General features: G+C 43.9%; 1 long non-coding RNA gene across 1 annotated transcript; it reads right to left on the reverse strand.

The window, feature by feature from the left end:
• Positions 1–1,118: 1,118 nt before the first annotated feature.
• LOC135393155 (uncharacterized) lies at positions 1,119–2,107 on the reverse strand. The gene is made up of 3 exons (XR_010422491.1): positions 1,715–2,107; positions 1,482–1,575; positions 1,119–1,348 (listed from the first exon to the last, which is right to left on the reverse strand). It is a non-coding gene; the product is annotated as an uncharacterized LOC135393155 (long non-coding RNA).
• Positions 2,108–12,655: the final 10,548 nt, after the last annotated feature.

A 12,655-nucleotide genomic window follows, 5' to 3' on the forward strand; every position in this document is an offset into this window, starting at 1 on the left:
CGAGCCCCCCCTAGCCCCCTCGTGGCTACACCACTGAACATCTCTGACTGGTAGCAGGATGGCCCACGTTCAATTCCTGGTGCTAGTGCTGACTGGCTTTTTCATGAATTATTTGTTGGAAGTTTCGATGTGCTTGAGAACCATTCGTCAACCATTGTATCCTCATGAGGTGATGAGGGTTTGTCATCCCAAAGAGACTCCCTTTCTGGCATTGTCCTTATGGATGCTCATCACTGCAGAAAAAAAGAAAGAAAGAAAGGAAACGCATTTAATGACAAGAAATGGATAGTCGCATTTACTGCATAATGATTGTGCACAACAGGAAGAATACTTTTGCACAGAAGGCTGTACTTCTTGATGTCTAACATCAAGTTACAAAATTCCAGAATATATGACATGTTGTAAGGTAGAGAATAAGTAGAGTTATTGAGTTGTCGAGTTGAGTTGAGGGGGCAGTTGTACCCCCTTTTTATTTTATTATATATGACTATATAATTATCTTTATGTCTGTACCACCCCTCGCTCTCTACATTACAACATGTTTTATATATTCTGGGATTTTGTAACTTCATGTTAGACATTAACAAGAGCAGCCTTGTGCACGAAAGTCTCGTCTCATTAAAATTTAGATGCTCTCAACAGTCTTCTTTCTGTTGTGAATCTCTATCGCAGCATACCTGCACATTGCTGTTCTACGTACTGTGACTTTGCAGTAAGAGTATGGACTTTGGGTAAAAAGACTACACAGCACTGCTCAGGTATTTTTGCCTATCGAACAGTATGTATGTATGCAGTATGCACACAGTATTTGTGCACCGGACCCACTAAAAATGTAGTGAATGTGCCATTGCCAACGGTAATGCACCAAGTTGAACACAATTATTGTAGAATCCAGGTATTTTAGCTTACATGTCAAGCCAGTACCACACCAGTATCCAGTGTGAAGTTGTGACAAATAAATAGTTTTCATTTTTCTTAGCTCTCAGAGAACAGACAGTGAATTAATAAGAGTAGACAATGTTAACATGAATTCTGGGCTATTCTTCAGTTGAAGATTCACAGATAGTAAAGGCACCTTCCTCAATGGACGTTGATGACACTGAAAATTCAAAAATGTTATCAGAGGCGACATCAGCTTCGGTGTGTCAAAGGATTGTATGTCCAACAGTAATCCAGCTAACAGTAACAAAAATGTGCAAAAGACAAATTAACTGAACTAATGTAACGTACCTTCTATATCAGACAGTAAAGCTTGTAACATCCCATCCACAGGAACCAGTGTCCAGACACAAAAGTGCTTGAACTGGGAGATAGCAGCTAATCGGAATGGCGATCTTTGTTTTCCACCCTGGAAGCACAGGTTGTAACTTTGAGGGCAGATTTAAAAGTGGTGTCAAAATGTCTGCATGCGAGTGCACATGAAAAGTCCACAAAAGGGGAACATAGATGAATACTCAAATTATAACATCACATTGTCATACCTGTTGGTGGAGGTGGACTGCAACTACGTGTCAGCAATTTCTTCATGACCAGATGCAAGCCAGATCATGCTTCATTTCCGCCTTCAGCGTGCACCTGTGATAATTCAGAAGATAGATTATCAATAGCACTATTGTATTGTTAATCGTGGTTATATCAGAGTAAGCGCAGTAGGACAGCTGCACAATCGATTCATATTAAGCTTGCTATTTTTTATATCTGAACCTCGACTTACCATTTTTTGCTCTCGTTTTTTGTCTTGATCCTCCGTGGCACGTTCAAAATGTTATGCGTCGGGCACCTCAGATTTTCATCAGACGATTTCGTGCCGAGATTCCAAATTGCCTCTGGAGTCGCGCGTAACCTATGATAACATTCGTGGACGAAATCCTTGCAGTGGAGATTAGCAGGCACCACTGTCAGCCAAGAGCTTCGCACTGCTTGGTCTTTTGGCAGCTTATAATAGGTAACACTTGAATGCACCGATGAATTGTTCTAACAGCGTAGCACTCTCGCATCTTCGACAACTTCGCCGTGGCATATTTACGAATCATATCGCTCCAGCCCATAAAAGGCAAGGTCAGAACAAGGAAGTGCACTTTCCAAACGACGCTGTGCGAAAAAAAAAAACATTTACATGCTTTGTTTCCGGCTTAGTAACAACATAACAGCTGGTCGCTTATGTACGATGCACAGAGGAGGAAACGAAAGAAGCCAAGCAGCTAAGCCAAGAGTCCATGCCAAGCCAAAGACAGATAAACCGAGAGCAGTGACGTCGGTGCGCCCGTGCGCAGGGTTTGCCGACGGTCTGACGGCCGGGCGTGGGAACTAAAAAAACTGTTTTCTAAAAAACTACGAACAGTTGGAGCAAGATATTTCGCACGCATATTCAGTGTTCGGTAATAAACACACAGCGCGAGTATCGCTCAGTTCTGCGGCACTTCAAAATCGGCATATTTGACCTTTAACGTGTTCTTATCGCGGTTGCGGCTGTCGTTCAACAGAAAGCTGCTCTGCCACGGGAATAACGTTTCATTCGTAAGCACTTACCTAACCGGTTGTTTGTGAGAGAGTCATCTTGAATCGTTCCTTTGCAAGCTGCCGCTGTGTTACAGCTGCAGATTCAATTGATATCCTCCATCGTTGTACAAATTTAATTACTGGCATGCTTTACCATTTCAGCAACGAACACACAAAACGCGGCCACGTCGCCACACAAACATCGCTGTCACGAATTATGTTTCTGGTCCTGCGTGGTTGTCCTGCAGACCCTGACAGGTTTTGTAGTAGAAGAGTAAACCGTAAACCTCCGAACACACATACATAAAGCTGGACGTGCGGCGTTCATCACAATGCTGATACCTGAACTGCAAGCTGTGATTGTCTAGACAATCACGACTCCCGTCGTCTGCTGTGACAGATGGCCTGCACATGCTCTTGGGGTCACGAGAGCAGTCACATGGTAGACAGGAGCATCCCAGAATGCAGTGCGAAGCTGTCACACTCGTTCCAATGGCAAAATGTTGGGACCACTGATCTCTATGTATAAAGGCTGGATCGCGCATGGGAGAGGGGCTCGTGGGGGAGAGGCGTGCCTTCGGGCCGCCATGTTGGTGGGCCCTAAAGTGCTGTGTGTGCCCATAGAAAACAATGGGAGGCAACAGAGATTGTGAGTATTTATTGCGCTGCAAGCATTGGTCGTTGTTTGTCATCACACAATTTTGTAAGGTGCCAGTATACTGATGTATCCTAACAGTATTTCACAGGTGTCCTGCCGTTCGATTCTTAATTACGTTATGTTTTGCATTCCGAAACTAGACCGTCACTGCAGTGCAGCGCTGGGGGTTGTACTACAGCACGTTTCCCAGCCAATATTTCAACAAGAAACGACTTGAGGTTAACAGCAACCATGTATATAATATCCCGTACTGCGTTCTGGACAAAAATTGTTCCATAAAGAACGGTCCGGGAAAATATATACTCGCATGGCAGAAAGGGATCGTTCTGTATAATCACAGCCGTTGTTTTAGCCGTGTATGCGTTTAGTATGATTTATATCAAGCATCGCCTTAGAAAGAGTCTTTTAGTAAACGACACCGGTGCTTTGCCTCGCAAATATGGACACACCGAAGCAGCCCAAATAATTACTTCACGCAATTAGATCACACTCGTTAGGACAGTTAATCAGGTAGTGATGTAAGCTTAGTCAATTAAGTTACTTAGAAAGTGGTAACACCTGCTTGAGACACAGGACTCATCTCTTTTTGAAGTACAGCCCTTTATGTTTGTTTGCTTCTTCCTTTATTTGTTCTGATTATTTGCAGGCGCGATTGTGCCAAACTGAATATGTCCTTCTCCAGCACTCACGTGCTTTTGTTGAATACAACTGCAGCGTGAGAAAAGCTGCTTGGGGACGGGGTCCTGCTATCCAGTGCAGACTTTGTCATGCTTGTTATGTGGAGCATGTTCCAAAAAATGCAGCTCCACGTATGGTCTTCAAATTGCAACAGGACTATTTGGAGCTTGAAACAGTTGTGATTTTGTCATTTTGGCCCTCGTGTACTCAGTCTGTGTAACGCAAACAAAAAAGTCTAACACGATATGCTTTTGTAATGAAGATCACTGATGATGAGTAAAGAGAATATACGAGTTCAAGTTTATTCAATATTTTATATCATTCATTATATTATTCAACATTTTATGTCAAGTTTATACAACATCAAGTTTATTCAAGTTCAAGATTTATTTCTTGCACTTATGCGTTTCAGGATACAATGAACGTGCAGGGAGGTCGCAAAAGGCTACATTTATTGTTTTGTGACCTTGCTACAATGGCAATATATATCTCAGGAATGACAATGTACGCGTACATTATGCAAATTTGTTGCACCCAATTTTCATACATGCTGAATTTTAAATTTTTGTTTTGCTGCCTATGTGTTCAGTGTATTACAAATTGCTTAATGCAAACAACACTTTGTTGGTTTCAAGCTTTTTGCTCCCATCTAAGATATTCCTATCCTGGAGGAACTGCCACTTCGACACCATAAAATATTCAGTAGGTTTCACTCTGGCAGGCCCTGCCACTGCAAATTTCCTGAATTGAAACCCTTCAAACTGTGTCATAATCTTAAATACGTCAATATTTCTGCAAGTAGTTGACATGCTGGATGACACTCCCCCTGCAGCTAAGGCAACTACAAAGAGTTCCAAGAGGTCGAAGGTAAACCTACAGCTGCATGAGTGTGATCAACAGTAGGGCATTCTCAATAAATAATTTTCTTCTTATAGTGTACATGTGCATGCCTATTAACTGGAATAATTATCACTGTTCCATGACAAGTTTTAATTTCTGAGAGTGTACTGTAGAGGCTGCTTAGATCTACAACAGTTCATACAAGGTAAGTATTATATACTGTGAATGCCTTTAAAAATCCCATGTGACACATGTGCCTTTACTTTCTGGAGGTGCTGTGGAGTTTGTGGGCATTACGCAGGTTCTGCACCCAATTCTTGAGTATGTCGAGGCAGCTGTGAAGTAACCTGCATTGATGATGATTATTCCCATTTTTATGGTGCATCGACAACAAAGGAAATAATACATCAGAACATTGGTTTGGGTGCAACCAGTTAAAAATGAATATGTTGTTTAATAAATGCATTGGACAAATGTTAAAACATCAGTTTAAAACATGGTTTACAATCCCTGTATCTTCTAAAAATTAAAAAGATTAAAAACTATTCTACAAAGAACATGGAGAACTCTTCCAAAAAGAATTATAATCTTTAATTATTATATTCCTGGGTGAAGGAGCCTAAAGTGTAAGGTGTGTTTCTGATGTGAACATGTAAGAAAATATGCAAAAGTGAGAGAGGCTAACCACAGTGCGTGCACTGAGGTTGTTCCTTCCTGTAAAGTAGAAACCAGTGGATGAGGAACGTGATACTTACCTGTACACCCAGCCATATCACACTGCACAGATTATTCACTAGGTAGCCCTCATGACGAAACCTGTATTGAGAGACCACTTTTGCCTTAAAAACTGCTACAAATAGCACGACGCGCTACAAATTATTACTATCGGACTATCCTTGACTTTGCTGACCAAGAGCGAGGGAGGCTCCGCCCCCAAATGGCGGGCCAATAGGAGGACTCGGGAGGCGGAGCGCTGCGGCCTCTGCTCTTGCCTAATAGATGGCGCATCGGTAGCGCTCGGATCGGGGTATGTGAGCGCTGTCGTCTGCTTCTTCCGGTAGAGCTACGACCTTGAAGCCTCTGCTCTCGCGTAAGAGATGGCGCTACATTGGCGCTCGATAAGGGCACGTGTGGTCGTCCGAACTTTGAGCCTACACCTTGAGACTGGCCGGTAACCTAAATTCCGATGACGCGGCGATTGCAAACCATAGTGCGTAGTTTTGACGATTATGCTTCATGGATGTATTATTTTGGCCAGTTCGACGTTTATGAAAACGGAAAGAAATGTTCCTGCTTTCTCGCACTGAAATAAATCATTTAAAATAATTGTACTGTGTGTTCTTTTTTTTCTTTTTTGTGATAGTTACGCAAGTGTACTGCGTAGTTTAGACGATTATGCTTCATGGATGTGTCATTACATTACCAAATTTTTGGCCAGTTCGACGCTTCGCTCCGCTCTTATGCGTGAACATTGTCTCAACTCGTGAAAAAGGAAAGAATGTTGCTCTACACCTCGCACTTAAATAAATCATTTAAAATAATTGTACTGCATAACTGTACGCATTTGCGTGTCATCGGAATTTAGGTTATTGGCCAGTCTCAAGGTCGAGGCTCAAAGTTGTGACGACCACACGTGCCCTTACCGAGCGCCAATGTAGCGCCATCTCTTACGCGAGAGCAGAGGCTTCAAGGGCGTAGCTCTACCGGAAGAAGCAGACGACAGCGGCTCACATACACCGATCCGAGCGCTACCGATGCGCCATCTATTAGGCAAGAGCAGAGGCCGCAGCGCTCCGCCTCCCGAGTCCTCCTATTTTTTTTAAATTTTTTTAAATGATTTATTTAAGTGCGAGGTGTAGAACAAAAGCAGCAACATTTCTTTCCTTTTTCATGCGCTGAGACAATGTTCACGCATAAGAGCGGAGCGAAGCGTCGAACTGGCCAAAAATTGGTAATGTAATGACACATCCATGAAGCATCATCGTCAAAACTACGCAGTATACTTGCGTAACTACTTAAAAAAACAGAAGAAAAACAGAAAGAAAAAAGAAACACACAGTACAATTATTTTAAATGATTTATTTAAGTGCGAGGTGTAGAGCAACATTCTTTCCTTTTTCACGAGTTGAGACAATGTTCACGCATAAGAGCGGAGCGAAGCGTCGAACTGGCCAAAAATTTGGTAATGTAATGACACATCCATGAAGCATAATCGTCAAAACTACGCAGTACACTTGCGTAACTATTACAAAAAAAGAAAAACAAGAACACACAGTACAATTATTTTAAATGATTTATTTCAGTGCGAGAAAGCAGGTACATTTCTTTCCGTTTTCATAAACGTCGAACTGGCCAAAATAATACATCCATGAAGCATAATCGTCAAAACTACGCACTATGGTTTGCAATCGCCGCGTCATCGGAATTTAGGTTACCGGCCAGTCTCAAGGTGTAGGCTCAAAGTTGGGACGACCACACGTGCCCTTATCGAGCTAAAGTCCCTCGATCGCTCTTTGAGAAGTAGCGACAACCCTTGCGGCGCCGACAGGGAGCGTTCGTTGGTCAAAGGTGCTCACGTGGTAGTTTGCGCCACTTCCGCCGTGTTGCTTTGCTTCCGTCCGCCATGATCTTCCCAAGTTCGCTCCTCGCTCAGTTCGTGCGTTTGTGCTCTTTGCGCGTAGTTTTTGAAGGCCGAACTATCGCGTTGAATCGCCTATCATAACCGACTGAAAATGACTGGCTGCTGTGCCTTCGGGTGCAATAGTCGTCCTGAAACAGGACAGGCAATGTTTGCCGTTCCAATGGGGAAAAGCAGCAAAGAAGTAGCAAGGCGGAAGGCGTGGCTGCACAAGATTGGAGGAAAAAACTTCAAGCCAACGAAAAGCACAAGTGTCATAGTCTTCATCCTTGTGACCCAAGCCGCCGTCTCTACTTCTCTGCTGACGTTCCCCACGTGTTAAAGAATTCGAGAAACCATTTATCACACGGCCAACAGATATATACAGGGTGTCCCAGAAAACGTGTCATTGAATTATGATAAAAAAACTACACCACCTAGAGTCATGCGGTCAACAGCATTTGTTCTTATTAGGTTTTTGTCACCTCCTAATGTGAATGTCATGTACTCCAAGTTTAATGATGTAAATATTTGTGAACTGAACTCGGAAATTTGCCAAGTAAAGGTCACTTTTTTAACTCACCAATATGAAGAGCGTGCCAAATTCACTCAAAATCATGATAATTCACAATGATATTCACGAGCTATCCCATCGGAAAAAATAGCCGAATATCATGCTTTTCGGAGCACCGGACCATAGCGCGCGATGGCTTTTTGAGCGCAATCGCTCTGAGTGCGACGAAAGGAGGTTCCGAAGCCAGCCCACAGAGTGATAGTAGAAAAAGTAACAGTTCCTAAAATTGAGAGAGGGAAAGCATTATCCCAGCGAAAGTCGGACGTGATAAGCCGTGCCTGTTAATTTGACTAAATTAGACACGCTCTTCACATTGGTGGGGTAAAAAAGTGACCTTTACTAGGCAAATTTCCGACTTAAGCTCGCAAAAATTAACATAATTAAACTAACGTTACACGACATTCACATGAGGAGGTGGCAAAAACCTAATAAGAACACCTATAGATGGTTAAGATTACCTATGAAGACAACCCGATTGTGACAACCTGACAAGAACAACCTGACATGACAACACGCGCTGAAAAAAAGAGCCGTTCCAATTAGTCAGCATGAGGCTTGCAGCTGTGTTAGCAGGAAATCCAAATTGTGTGTTTTTTTCCCTTATACTTGAGGGTGGGAAAATTATAGTAGCCAGGGCATAGGGACATTAGTGGGAAAAATTACGGTAAACCGAGGCATTACTTGGAACAGTTACCTCCTTACAAGACGCTGTGCAGAAAATGAAAAAAGTTTGGTGTAGTTGAGGTTGAAGTTTGTTTGATTCTGGAAAAAAAGAAACGAACGAAAAGGCTAAGTTGCAATTCCCTAGCAGATGCATTACAGAGAGTCACTATCGGTCATGCTTGTGCAGATGTTTTGTCTTTTTATCTTCCTAACAAGCAAACGGAGTCGTGCAGGACTGGCAAACAGCACTTCCGAGAAATAGATGAGAAGTCTTCCTTCGAAGACGTTTTCGTTTGGTTTTCATTCAAGCGTTTCACTGCACAGCCAAATGGTTCTTCGTCATGCTGTAACACTAAGCGGCATGCTCCTACTTCTGATTTGGGAGTTCAAAAACAAGTCAAGGACGTTTAGCATTCAAAACGCACGCACATACACAAAATTTCGGTCTGCTGAAGTGAAATTAGCAGGCGGCTAGCAAGACAATGTATCAGCGAACCGAACCGGCGTCGATACCTGGGAAGAACATGGCGGGCGGAGGAGTGAAAGGGAGAAAAATAAAGAGGGCGAGGGAAGGGTTGTCGCTACTTCCCAAAGAGCGATCGAGGGACTTTATATCGAGCGCCAATGTAGCGCCATCTCTTACGCGAGAGCAGAGGCTTCAAGGTCGTAGCTCTACCGGAAGAAGCAGACGACAGCGCTCACATACCCCGATCCGAGCGCTACCGATGCGCCATCTATTAGGCAAGAGCAGAGGCCGCTGCGCTCCGCCTCCCGAATCCTCCTATTGGCCCGCCATTTGGGGGCGGATTCCTTTTTGTAAGGGTTCCGGGACATTTGATCGAACGTCGTTTGGTCGAAAGCCGTTTGATCGAACGCGGGACATTTGGTCGAAAGGCATTTGATCAAACACCGTTTGATCGATTCTTTTATTCGTTCGCTTGGAGCGTTGATGTTTCACTCTGCGTAATCCGCTCGCCCATAAACACATTCGTCATCCTAATCCACTTTTTCGCATCCAGGAAGCGATCTGATGGTGTGCTTTTTTTTTTTTTTTTTTGCTATTTATTTGCATTAAGTGCTGAAACTGCGTTTGCACGAGCTTTGAAAGTAAAGTTAGACGTTTAACTCCACTCTCCTCCTCGTGGCTGATACTGCCTGAGCGCATTGCTAAAAGTACGCCCAAACATTTTATTTTCCAAAATGCTCCGCAACCCGGGACAAGTTATTCCTACGCCCACGCTAACGTTAGACATATTGTTCGCTGCATTTTTCTAACCTATCTGCCGGAAATATGCAGAAGGTATCAGGGCCTTGGAGAATTGCTTCTTAATCTTGTCACGTTGTCTGTGTGTTCTCAGAACACACAGACAATCATACAGACTTTCCCCAAATTGGAGTTCTAATTTCTCTTCTCGCTTCCAAGACTTAAGCAACGGGGGTGGCGATGCCCTCATTCGCACATTGTGCTGTTTTCTAGACGGGCGGAAATCCCTGAACACACGGGATGAGCGACCTGTAGCCTCTAACCATGACACCCTTCACCGCTGGAGGCTACAATGTGGAACTCGAGAGAAGCCCACAAATATGGGAGGATGGGGAACCGGAAAAAATGTTCCCGGAAGAAATGTCCCCTGGAAAAAATGTCCCCCGGAAAAAATGTCCCCTCGAGAAACATCCACTTTTGGTACGCGTGGAATTTTTGCGAAATCCTCGGTTGCGATATTGCAGGTCTTGAAGTCCTCGGGCTAAAAATAAATACTAAAATTCCTAACCACTTACTAAGTGTTTCTACTTGGAAAGCTCGACCTACTTTCACTTAGGATTTCCAGTAGCGAATACACTGCAATCAATTGTCACGTTCGTTGATACAACGTGCACACTTGGCTGGGATATTCCTATTTTGTTTCTTTCTTCTTATACTAAGAAGTATATCCTGCGTGACGTCGTACTGACTGATGTGCAATCAGAACGCCGGGATTTTGAGACTAGATTTTAGGCCTGATGACACAGCTATCATTTCAGGTTTGAGGGAATTAACGTCTCCCTAGTATTTTTCTTCATCCACATCAACATAAGAGCGGGACGTACTTTTTTCTGTACCAGCTCACGTGGAGTAGCGGTTTGGGTGATCGCCTTTCACGTCGAGACTGGGAGGTGACACGGGTTCGAATCATGTCACCAGGTGTGCTCTCTGAGGTTTTCCCTGGGTTTTCCGTCGGACTTTCCTGACGAATTTCAGCTCACTCAGCCCTGAAGTCGGCCCAGGTCGCATACTAACCCCCCCTCCCTCCCTCCCTCCTGCTGTCCTCTGTCCACGCCTGTACACCGCGTACAGCAACAGTTGCTTCGCGGCGCTAACACGGAAAAACATTTTCCCTGCTATTTAGCACAAACGTGAAGTGTCACACAAAGTAGTACGCCGTCCAGTTTCAACAAATCAGGAGAGAAGATGTCATTCGGAATGGCCAGGAGCATGTCAAGTTCTGTTTTAGAAGAGCGCAGATCGACGTGCAGGATGATGTGTAAAAAGGAAAATAAAATGCGGGGGGACAACAAAACTGACAGGCAAAAGTGTATTTCAACATGTCTAGCGGTGTCACATCTCCGGAGCCCCATGACTGTACAGGCCGATTTGTTGCAAGACACAACGAAGTAAATTTACCAAAGCTGACCCACAGCGACTCCCTAGGCAAAGAAATGCTATGTGTGAGTAGTCATTTTAAAATGGAATTTAATACGAAAAAAATTAAGCGACTCGTTGAATAACCGTAATTGGATACATATACAACATATATTGGAATACAAACATGTACGGCATATGTATGCTTAAGTATAGCGCTTACTCTTTTTTTACCTACATGTGCCGGGGGGGTATATGTTTATCCACACGAAAAGGAGATGCCGGCCTCACATGTGCAGCTTCGTGTCTATTCAAATATATTCGGTTTAGTAGAAAAAAAGAAAAAAAAAGGCGTTGGTAACTTGGCGTACTTCCGTAACTACTTACAAAAAAGAAAGAAGAAAAAGAAACAGACACAGTACAATTATTTCAAATTATTTATTTCTGTACGAGGAGTAGAACAAGCAGCAACATTTCTTTACTTTTTACATACTTCCGTAACAACTTACGCAGGTTTAGCAGTTAATGCGAATAAATAGCAAAAAAGAACACAGTACAATTATTTTAAATGATTTCAGTGCGAGGTGCAGAACAAAAGCAGCAACATTTATTTCCTTTTTCACGAGTTGAGACAATATTCACGCATTGCGTGTCATCGGAATTTAGGTTATTGGCCAGTCTCAAGGTCGAGGCTCAAAGTTGTGACGACCACACGTGCCCTTACCGAGCGCCAATGTAGCGCCATCTCTTACGCGAGAGCAGAGGCTTCAAGGGCGTAGCTCTACCGGAAGAAGCAGACGACAGCGGCTCACATACACCGATCCGAGCGCTACCGATGCGCCATCTATTAGGCAAGAGCAGAGGCCGCAGCGCTCCGCCTCCCGAGTCCTCCTATTGGCGCGCCATTTGGGGGCGGAGCCTCCCTCGCTCTTGGTCAGCAAAGTCAAGGATAGTCGGCCGGTCCTTGTGTTTCCTTCCTCCATGGTTAGAGACGTTAGAGACACCGGTGGACAACGATAGAGTCTAACGACAGCTAGTGATGCCGGCTAGGGATAAATAAGGGGAGCCTATGGGCGGAGCATGTTCTGGTAGCTCTGCTCAACAGTTCGTGACGTAAAGTAATCGAGCTCGATTACTTTTGACGAGAATAGCTCCCCCTGGCCAGGACTCGCAGTTGCGTGCTGTTGAGTCATCATCATCATGAACCCGTCGAGCTTGGTCGAGGTGGTTGAGGTAGCGTTCCGTCCTGGTTTTCAACATAAAAACCGCGCACAAGTGTGAGCAACTTTGAATATGTGTTTCTGAAGTTCTGTATTGAGTGTGTGTGCGTTTTTCTTTCCAACCTGTGCACGAGCGGAAGCATGAGAAAATATAACCGATACCTTCCGGGCAGATGTGACGACTGGCCGTTGGTGTGATGTTTTTGAATATAAGTTTCCTCCGGCTTCACGCGGACTGTGATTATACATTGGATATGGACTACAAGAAGAGAGGACGGAAAATTTG

The sequence above is a fragment of the Ornithodoros turicata genome, chromosome 4 (genome assembly GCF_037126465.1).
Source record: "Ornithodoros turicata isolate Travis chromosome 4, ASM3712646v1, whole genome shotgun sequence".
NCBI lineage: Eukaryota > Metazoa > Arthropoda > Arachnida > Ixodida > Argasidae > Ornithodoros > Ornithodoros turicata.